Here is a 9,452-nt window from a genome sequence, read left to right as displayed (position 1 = left end):
GCTCCGGAGAGCATCGTACCTTCGTCTTTAGCGTCTTTTGTGGTCTACATCCTAGCAGAAAGCTTTTCCACTCTGTCTGGCAAGGAAAACCTGCGGGAGCACAGAAAACATCTCCCATCGTGTTCTGGACGTTGCGCGGAGGTCTGCCAAGTGTTTGGCATAAAGAAAAGAAAAATTGTCCAAAATAACTTCCCATCGAATGTTCCTGTGATTGGAAACGTCAGGAAAGTGTAAGGTACTGTTTTCTATCAGTTGGCAAGCTGCGCACACAATCCCAGTGTTGTACAGCTTCCTTCTTCACCTTTCCGATGCTGCCGCTCTCTCCGGCTCCCGGAGCCGAAGAAGCGGCTTCTTCGCGCAAAGACGATTGTACCGCTCACAGTACTCTCTTAGCGCCGCTTATGCCGAAAGAAGCCCGGGAGCGGCTCTTAGCTCCGGAGAGCATCGTACCTTCGTCTTTAGCGTCTTTTGTGGTCTACATCCTAGCAGAAAGCTTTTCCACTCTGTCTGGCAAGGAAAACCTGCGGGAGCACAGAAAACATCTCCCATCGTGTTCTGGACGTTGCACGGAGGTCTGCCAAGTGTTTGGCATAAAGAAAAGAAAAGCTGTCCAAAATAACTTTCTATCGAATGTTCATGTGATTGGAAACGTCAGGAAAGTGTAAGGTACTGTTTTCTATCAGTTGGCAAGTTGCGCACACAATCCCAGTGTTGTACAGCTTCCTTCTTCACCTTTCCGATGCTGCCGCTCTCTCCGGCTCCCGGAGCCGAAGAAGCGGCTTCTTCGCGCAAAGACGATTGAACCGCTCACAGTGCTCTCCGTAGCCCGTCTTCTGCCGAAAGAAGCCCGGGAGCGGCGCTTAGCTCCGGAGAGCATCGTACCTTCGTCTTTAGCGTCTTTTGTGGTCTACATCCTAGCAGAAAGCTTTTCCACTCTGTCTGGCAAGGAAAACCTGCGGGAGCACAGAAAACATCTCCCATCGTGTTCTGGACGTTGCACGGAGGTCTGCCAAGTGTTTGGCATAAAGAAAAGAAAAGCTGTCCAAAATAACTTCCTATCGAATGTTCATGTGATTGGAAACGTCAGGAAAGTGTAAGGTACTGTATTCTATCAGTTGGCAAGTTGCGCACACAATCCCAGTGTTGTACAGCTTCCTTCTTCACCTTTCCGATGCTGCCGCTCTCTCCGGCTTTCGGAGCCGAAGAAGCGGCTTCTTCGCGCAAAGACGATTGTACCGGTCACAGTGCTCTCCTTAGCGCGGCTTCTGCCAAAAGAAGCCCGGGAGCGGCGCTTAGCCCCGGAGAGCATCATACCTTCGTCTTTAGCGTCTTCTGTGGTCTACATCCTAGCAGAAAGCTTTTCCACTCTGTCTGGCAAGGAAAACCTGCGGGAGCACAGAAAACATCTCCCATCGTGTTCTGGACTTTGCACGGAGGTCTGCCAAGTGTTTGGCATAAAGAAAAGAAAAATTGTCCAAAATAACTTCCTATCGAATGTTCCTGTGATTGGAAACGTCAGGAAAGTGTAAGGTACTGTTTTCTATCAGTTGGCAAGTTGCGCACACAATCCCAGTGTTGTACAGCTTCCTTCTTCACCTTTCCGATGCTGCCGCTCTCTCCGGCTCCCGGAGCCGAAGAAGCGGCTTCTTCGCGCAAAGACGATTGAACCGCTCACAGTGCTCTCCTTAGCGCGGCTTCTGCCGAAAGAAGCCCGGGAGCGGCGCTTAGCTCCGGAGAGCATCGTACCTTCGTCTTTAGCGTCTTTTGTGGTCTACATCCTAGCAGAAAGCTTTTCCACTCTGTCTGGCAAGGAAAACCTGCGGGAGCACAGAAAACATCTCCCATCGTGTTCTGGACGTTGCGCGGAGGTCTGCCAAGTGTTTGGCATAAAGAAAAGAAAAATTGTCCAAAATAACTTCCCATCGAATGTTCCTGTGATTGGAAACGTCAGGAAAATGTAAGGTACTGTTTTCTATCAGTTGGCAAGCTGCGCACACAATCCCAGTGTTGTACAGCTTCCTTCTTCACCTTTCCGATGCTGCCGCTCTCTCCGGCTCCCGGAGCCGAAGAAGCGGCTTCTTCGCGCAAAGACGATTGTACCGCTCACAGTACTCTCTTAGCGCCGCTTATGCCGAAAGAAGCCCGGGAGCGGCTCTTAGCTCCGGAGAGCATCGTACCTTCGTCTTTAGCGTCTTTTGTGGTCTACATCCTAGCAGAAAGCTTTTCCACTCTGTCTGGCAAGGAGAACCTGCGAGAGCACAGAAAACATCTCCCATCGTGTTCTGGACGTTGCACAGAGGTCTGCCAAGTGTTTGGCATAAAGAAAAGCTGTCCAAAACAGCTTCTTATCGAATATTCATGTGATTGGAAACGTCAGGAAAGTGGTAAGGTACTGTTTTCTATCAGTTGGCAAGCTGCGCACACAATCCCAGTGTTGTACAGCTTCCATCTTCACCTTTCCAATGCTGCCGCTCTCTCCGGCTCCCGGAGCCGAAGAAGCGGCTTCTTCGCGCAAAGACGATTGAACCGCTCACAGTGCTCTCCGTAGCGCGGCTTCTGGGGAAAGAAGCCCGGGAGCGGCTCTTAGCTCCGGAGAGCATCGCACCTTCATCTCTAGCGTCTTTTGTGGTCTACATCCTAGCAGAAAGCTTTTCCACTCTGTCTGGCAAGGAAAACCTGCGGGAGCACAGAAAACATCTCCCATCGTGTTCTGGACGTTGCACGGAGGTCTGCCAAGTGTTTGGCATAAAGAAAAGAAAAGCTGTCCAAAACAGCTTCTTATCGAATATTCATGTGATTCGAAACGTCAGGAAAGTGGTAAGGTACTGTTTTCTATCAGTTGGCAAGTTGCGCACACAATCCCAGTGTTGTACAGCTTCCTTCTTCACCTTTCCGATGCTGCCGCTCTCTCCGGCTCCCGGAGCCGAAGAAGCGGCTTCTTCGCGCAAAGACGATTGAACCGCTCACAGTGCTCTCCTTAGCGCGGCTTCTGCCGAAAGAAGCCCGGGTGCGGCGCTTAGCTCCGGAGAGCATCGTACCTTCGTCTTTAGCGTCTTTTGTGGTCTACATCCTAGCAGAAAGCTTTTCCACTCTGTCTGGCAAGGAAAACCTGCGGGAGCACAGAAAACATCTCCCATCGTGTTCTGGACGTTGCGCGGAGGTCTGCCAAGTGTTTGGCATAAAGAAAAGAAAAATTGTCCAAAATAACTTCCTATCGAATGTTCCTGTGATTGGAAACGTCAGGAATGTGTAAGGTACTGTTTTCTATCAGTTGGCAAGCTGCGCACACAATCCCAGTGTTGTACAGCTTCCTTCTTCACCTTTCCGATGCTGCCGCTCTCTCCGGCTCCCGGAGCCGAAGAAGCGGCTTCTTCGCGCAAAGACGATTGTACCGCTCACAGTACTCTCTTAGCGCCGCTTATGCCGAAAGAAGCCCGGGAGCGGCTCTTAGCTCCGGAGAGCATCGTACCTTCGTCTTTAGCGTCTTTTGTGGTCTACATCCTAGCAGAAAGCTTTTCCACTCTGTCTGGCAAGGAAAACCTGCGGGAGCACAGAAAACATCTCCCATCGTGTTCTGGATGTTGCACGGAGGTCTGCCAAGTGTTTGGCATAAAGAAAAGAAAAGCTGTCCAAAATAACTTCCTATCGAATGTTCATGTGATTGGAAACGTCAGGAAAGTGGAAGGTACTGTTTTCTATCAGTTGGCAAGTTGCGCACACAATCCCAGTGTTGTACAGCTTCCTTCTTCACCTTTCCGATGCTGCCGCTCTCTCCGGCTCCCGGAGCCGAAGAAGCGGCTTCTTCGCGCAAAGACGATTGAACCGCTCACAGTGCTCTCCTTAGCGCGGCTTCTGCCGAAAGAAGCCCGGGAGCGGCGCTTAGCTCCGGAGAGCATCGTACCTTCGTCTTTAGCGTCTTTTGTGGTCTACATCCTAGCAGAAAGCTTTTCCACTCTGTCTGGCAAGGAAAACCTGCGGGAGCACAGAAAACATCTCCCATCGTGTTCTGGACGTTGCGCGGAGGTCTGCCAAGTGTTTGGCATAAAGAAAAGAAAAATTGTCCAAAATAACTTCCTATCGAATGTTCCTGTGATTGGAAACGTCAGGAAAGTGTAAGGTACTGTTTTCTATCAGTTGGCAAGCTGCGCACACAATCCCAGTGTTGTACAGCTTCCTTCTTCACCTTTCCGATGCTGCCGCTCTCTCCGGCTCCCGGAGCCGAAGAAGCGGCTTCTTCGCGCAAAGACGATTGTACCGCTCACAGTACTCTCTTAGCGCCGCTTATGCCGAAAGAAGCCCGGGAGCGGCTCTTAGCTCCGGAGAGCATCGTACCTTCGTCTTTAGCGTCTTTTGTGGTCTACATCCTAGCAGAAAGCTTTTCCACTCTGTCTGGCAAGGAGAACCTGCGGGAGCACAGAAAACATCTCCCATCGTGTTCTGGACTTTGCACGGAGGTCTGCCAAGTGTTTGGCATAAAGAAAAGAAAACCTGTCCAAAATAGCTTCTTATCGAATGTTCATGTGATTGGAAACATCAGGAAAGTGTAAGGTACTGTTTTCTATCAGTTGGCAAGTTGCGCACACAATCCCAGTGTTGTACAGCTTCCTTCTTCACCTTTCCGATGCTGCCGCTCTCTCCGGCTCCCGGAGCCGAAGAAGCGGCTTCTTCGCGCAAAGACGATTGTACCGGTCAAAGTGCTCTCTTGGCGCCGCTTCTGCCGGAAGAAGCCCGAAAGCGGCTCTTAGCTCCGGAGAGGATCGTACCTTCGTCTTTAGTGTCTTTTGTGGTCTACATCCTAGCAGAAAGCTTTTCCACTCTGTCTGGCAAGGAAAACCTGCGGGAGCACAGAAAACATCTCCCATCGTGTTCTGGACGTTGCACAGAGGTCTGCCAAGTGTTTGGCATAAAGAAAAGCTGTCCAAAACAGCTTCTTATCGAATATTCATGTGATTGGAAACGTCAGGAAAGTGGTAAGGTACTGTTTTCTATCAGTTGGCAAGCTGCGCACACAATCCCAGTGTTGTACAGCTTCCATCTTCACCTTTCCGATGCTGCCGCTCTCTCCTGCTCCCGGAGCCGAAGAAGCGGCTTCTTCGCGCAAAGACGATTGAACCGCTCACAGTGCTCTCCGTAGCGCGGCTTCTGGGGAAAGAAGCCCGGGAGCGGCTCTTAGCTCCGGAGAGCATCGCACCTTCGTCTTTAGCGTCTTTTGTGGTCTACATCCTAGCAGAAAGCTTTTCCACTCTGTCTGGCAAGGAAAACCTGCGGGAGCACAGAAAACATCTCCCATCGTGTTCTGGACGTTGCACGGAGGTCTGCCAAGTGTTTGGCATAAAGAAAAGAAAAGCTGTCGAAAACAGCTTCTTATCGAATATTCATGTGATTCGAAACGTCAGGAAAGTGGTAAGGTACTGATTTCTATCAGTTGGCAAGTTGCGCACACAATCCCAGTGTTGTACAGCTTCCTTCTTCACCTTACCGATGCTGCCGCTCTCTCCGGCTCCCGGAGCCGAAGAAGCGGCTTCTTCGCGCAAAGACGATTGAACCGCTCACAGTGCTCTCCTTAGCGCGGCTTCTGCCGAAAGAAGCCCGGGTGCGGCGCTTAGCTCCGGAGAGCATCGTACCTTCGTCTTTAGCGTCTTTTGTGGTCTACATCCTAGCAGAAAGCTTTTCCACTCTGTCTGGCAAGGAAAACCTGCGGGTGCACAGAAAACATCTCCCATCGTGTTCTGGACGTTGAGTGGAGGTCTGCCAAGTGTTTGGCGTGAAGGAAAGAAAAGTTGTCCAAAATAACTTCCTATCGAATGTTCATGTGATTGGAAACTTCAGGAAAGTGTAAGGTACTGTTTTCTATCAGTTGGCAAGTTGCGCACACAATCCCAGTGTTGTACAGCTTCCTTCTTCACCTTTCCGATGCTGCCGCTCTCTCCGGCTCCCGGAGCCGAAGAAGCGGCTTCTTCGCGCAAAGACGATTGTACCGTTCACAGTGCTCTCTTGGCGCCGCTTCTGCCGGAAGAAGCCCGGCAGCGGCTCTTAGCTCCGGAGAGCATCGTACCTTCGTCTTTAGCGTCTTTTGTGGTCTACATCCTGGCAGAAAGCTTTTCCACTCTGTCTGGCAAGGAAAACCTGCGGGAGCACAGAAAACATCTCCCATCGTGTTCTGGACGTTGCACGGAGGTCTGCCAAGTGTTTGGCATAATGAAAAGAAAAGCTGTCCAAAACAGCTTCTTATCGAATATTTATGTGATTGGAAACGTCAGGAAAGTGTAAGGTACTGTTTTCTATCAGTTGGCAAGTTGCGCACACAATCCCAGTGTTGTACAGCTTCCTTCTTCACCTTTCCGATGCTGCCGCTCTCTCCGGCTCCCGGAGCCGAAGAAGTGGCTTCTTCGCGCAAAGACGATTGTACCGGTCACAGTGCTCTCCTTAGCGCGGCTTCTGCCGAAAGAAGCCCGGGAGCGGCTCTTAGCTCCGGAGAGCATCGTACCTTCGTCTTTAGCGTCTTTTGTGGTCTACATCCTAGCAGAAAGCTTTTCCACTCTGTCTGGCAAGGAAAACCTGCGGGAGCACAGAAAACATCTCCCATCGTGTTCTGGACGTTGCACGGAGGTCTGCCAAGTGTTTGGAATAATGAAGAGAAAAGCTGTCCAAAACAGCTTCTTATCGAATATTCATGTGATTGGAAACGTCAGGAAAGTGGTAAGGTACTGTTTTCTATCAGTTGGCAAGCTGCGCACACAATCCCAGTGTTTTACAGCTTCCATCTTCTCCTTTCCAATGCTGCCGCTCTCTCCGGCTCCCGGAGCCGAAGAAGCGGCTTCTTCGCCCAAAGACGATTGAACCGCTCACAGTGCTCTCCTTAGCGCGGCTTCTGCCGAAAGAAGCCCGGGAGCGGCGCTTAGCTCCGCAGAGCATCGTACCTTCGTCTTCAGCGTCTTTTGTGGTCTACATCCTAGCAGAAAGCTTTTCCACTCTGTCTGGCAAGGAAAACCTGCGGGAGCACAGAAAACATCTCCCATCGTGTTCTGGACGTTGCACAGAAGGTCTGCCTAGTGTTTGGCATAAAGAAAAGAAAAGCTGTCCAAAATAACGTCCTATCGAATGTTCATGTGATTGGAAACGTCAGGAAAGTGTAAGGTACTTTTTTCTATCAGTTGGCAAGTTGCGCACACAATCCCAGTGTTGTACAGCTTCCTTCTTCACCTTTCCAATGCTGCCGCTCTCTCCGGCTCCCGGAGCCGAAGAAGCGGCTTCTTCGCGCAAAGATCATTGTACCGCTCACAGTGCTCTCCTTAGCGCGGCTTCTGCCGAAAGAAGCCCGGGAGCGGCTCTACGCTCTGGAGAGCATCGTACCTTCGTCTTTAGCGTCTTTTGTGGTCTACATCCTAGCAGAAAGCTTTTCCACTCTGTCTGGCAAGGAAAACCTGCGGGAGCACAGAAAACATCTCCCATCGTGTTCTGGACGTTTCACGGAGGTCTGCCAAGTGTTTGGCATAAAGAAAAGAAAAGCTGTCCAAAACAGCTTCTTATCGAATATTTATGAGATTGGAAACGTCACGAAAGTGTAAGGTACTGTTTTCTATCAGTTGGCAAGTTGCGCACACAATCCCAGTGTTGTACAGCTTCCTTCTTCACCTTTCCGATGCTGCCGCTCTCTCCGGCTCCCAGAGCCGAAGAAGCGGCTTCTTCGCGCAAAGACGATTGTACCGTTCACAGTGCTCTCTTGGCGCCGCTTCTGCCGGAAGAAGCCTGACAGCGGCTCTAAGCTCTGGAGAGCATCGTACCTTCGTCTTTAGCGTCTTTTGTGGTCTACATCCTAGCAGAAATCTTTTCCACTCTGTCTGGCAAGGAAAACCTGCGGGAGCACAGAAAACATCTCCCATCGTGTTCTGGACGTTGCACAGAAGGTCTGCCAAGTGTTTGGCATAAAGAAAAGAAAAGCTGTCCAAAATAACGTCCTATCGAATGTTCATGTGATTGGAAACGTCAGGAAAGTGTAAGGTACTGTTTTCTATCAGTTGGCAAGTTGCGCACACAATCCCAGTGTTGTACAGCTTCCTTCTTCACCTTTCCGATGCTGCCGCTCTCTCCGGCTCCCGGAGCCGAAGAAGCGGCTTCTTCGCGCAAAGACGATTGTACCGTTCACAGTGCTCTCTTGGCGCCGCTTCTGCCGGAAGAAGCCCGACAGCGGCTCTTAGCTCCGGAGAGCATCGTACCTTCGTCTTTAGCGTCTTTTGTGGTCTACATCCTAGCAGAAAGCTTTTCCACTCTGTCTGGCAAGGAAAACCTGCGGGAGCACAGAAAACATCTCCCATCGTGTTCTGGACGTTGCACGGAGGTCTGCCAAGTGTTTGGCATAATGAAAAGAAAAGGTGTCCAAAACAGCTTCTTATCGAATATTTATGTGATTGGAAACGTCAGGAAAGTGCAAGGTACTGTTTTCTATCAGTTGGCAAGTTGCGCACACAATCCCAGTGTTGTACAGCTTCCTTCTTCACCTTTCCGATGCTGCCGCTCTCTCCGGCTCCCGGAGCCGAAGAAGCGGCTTCTTCTCGCAAAGACGATTGTACCGGTCACAGTGCTCTCTTAGCGCGGCTTCTGCCGAAAGAAGCCCGGGAGCGGCTCTTAGCTCCGGAGAGCATCGTACCTTCGTCTTTAGCGTCTTTTGTGGTCTACATCCTAGCAGAAAGCTTTTCCACTCTGTCTGGCAAGGAAAACCTGCGGGAGCACAGAAAACATCTCCCATCGTGTTCTGGACGTTGCACTTAGGTCTGCCAAGTGTTTGGCATAAAGAAAAGAAAAGCTGTCCAAAACAGCTTCTTATCGAATATTCATGTGATTGGAAACGTCAGGAAAGTGGTAAGGTACTTTTTTCTATCAGTTGGCAAGCTGCGCACACAATCCCAGTGTTGTACAGCTTCCATCTTCTCCTTTCCAATGCTGCCGCTCTCTCCGGCTCCCGGAGCCGAAGAAGCGGCTTCTTCGCCCAAAGACGATTGAACCGCTCACAGTGCTCTCCTTAGCGCGGCTTCTGCCAAAAGAAGCCCAGGAGCGGCGCTTAGCTCCGCAGAGCATCGTACCTTCGTCTTCAGCGTCTTTTGTGGACTACATTCTAGCAGAAAGCTTTTCCACTCTGTCTGGCATGGAAAACCTGCGGGAGCACAGAAAACATCTCCCATCGTGTTCTGGACGTTGCACAGAAGGTCTGCCAAGTGTTTGGCATAAAGAAAAGAAAAGCTGTCCAAAATAACTTTCTATCGAATGTTCATGTGATTGGAAACGTCAGGAAAGTGTAAGGTACTGTTTTCTATCAGTTGGCAAGTTGCGCACACAATCCCAGTGTTGTACAGCTTCCTTCTTCACCTTTCCGATGCTGCCGCTCTCTCCGGCTCCCGGAGCCGAAGAAGCGGCTTCTTCGCACAAAGACGATTGTACCGGTCACAGTGCTCTCC

Source organism: Ammospiza nelsoni, chromosome 9, assembly GCF_027579445.1.
Source record: "Ammospiza nelsoni isolate bAmmNel1 chromosome 9, bAmmNel1.pri, whole genome shotgun sequence".
Taxonomy (NCBI): domain Eukaryota; kingdom Metazoa; phylum Chordata; class Aves; order Passeriformes; family Passerellidae; genus Ammospiza; species Ammospiza nelsoni.
The sequence above is the reverse complement of the archived record's forward strand: the minus strand, read 5'-3'. Positions refer to the sequence as shown.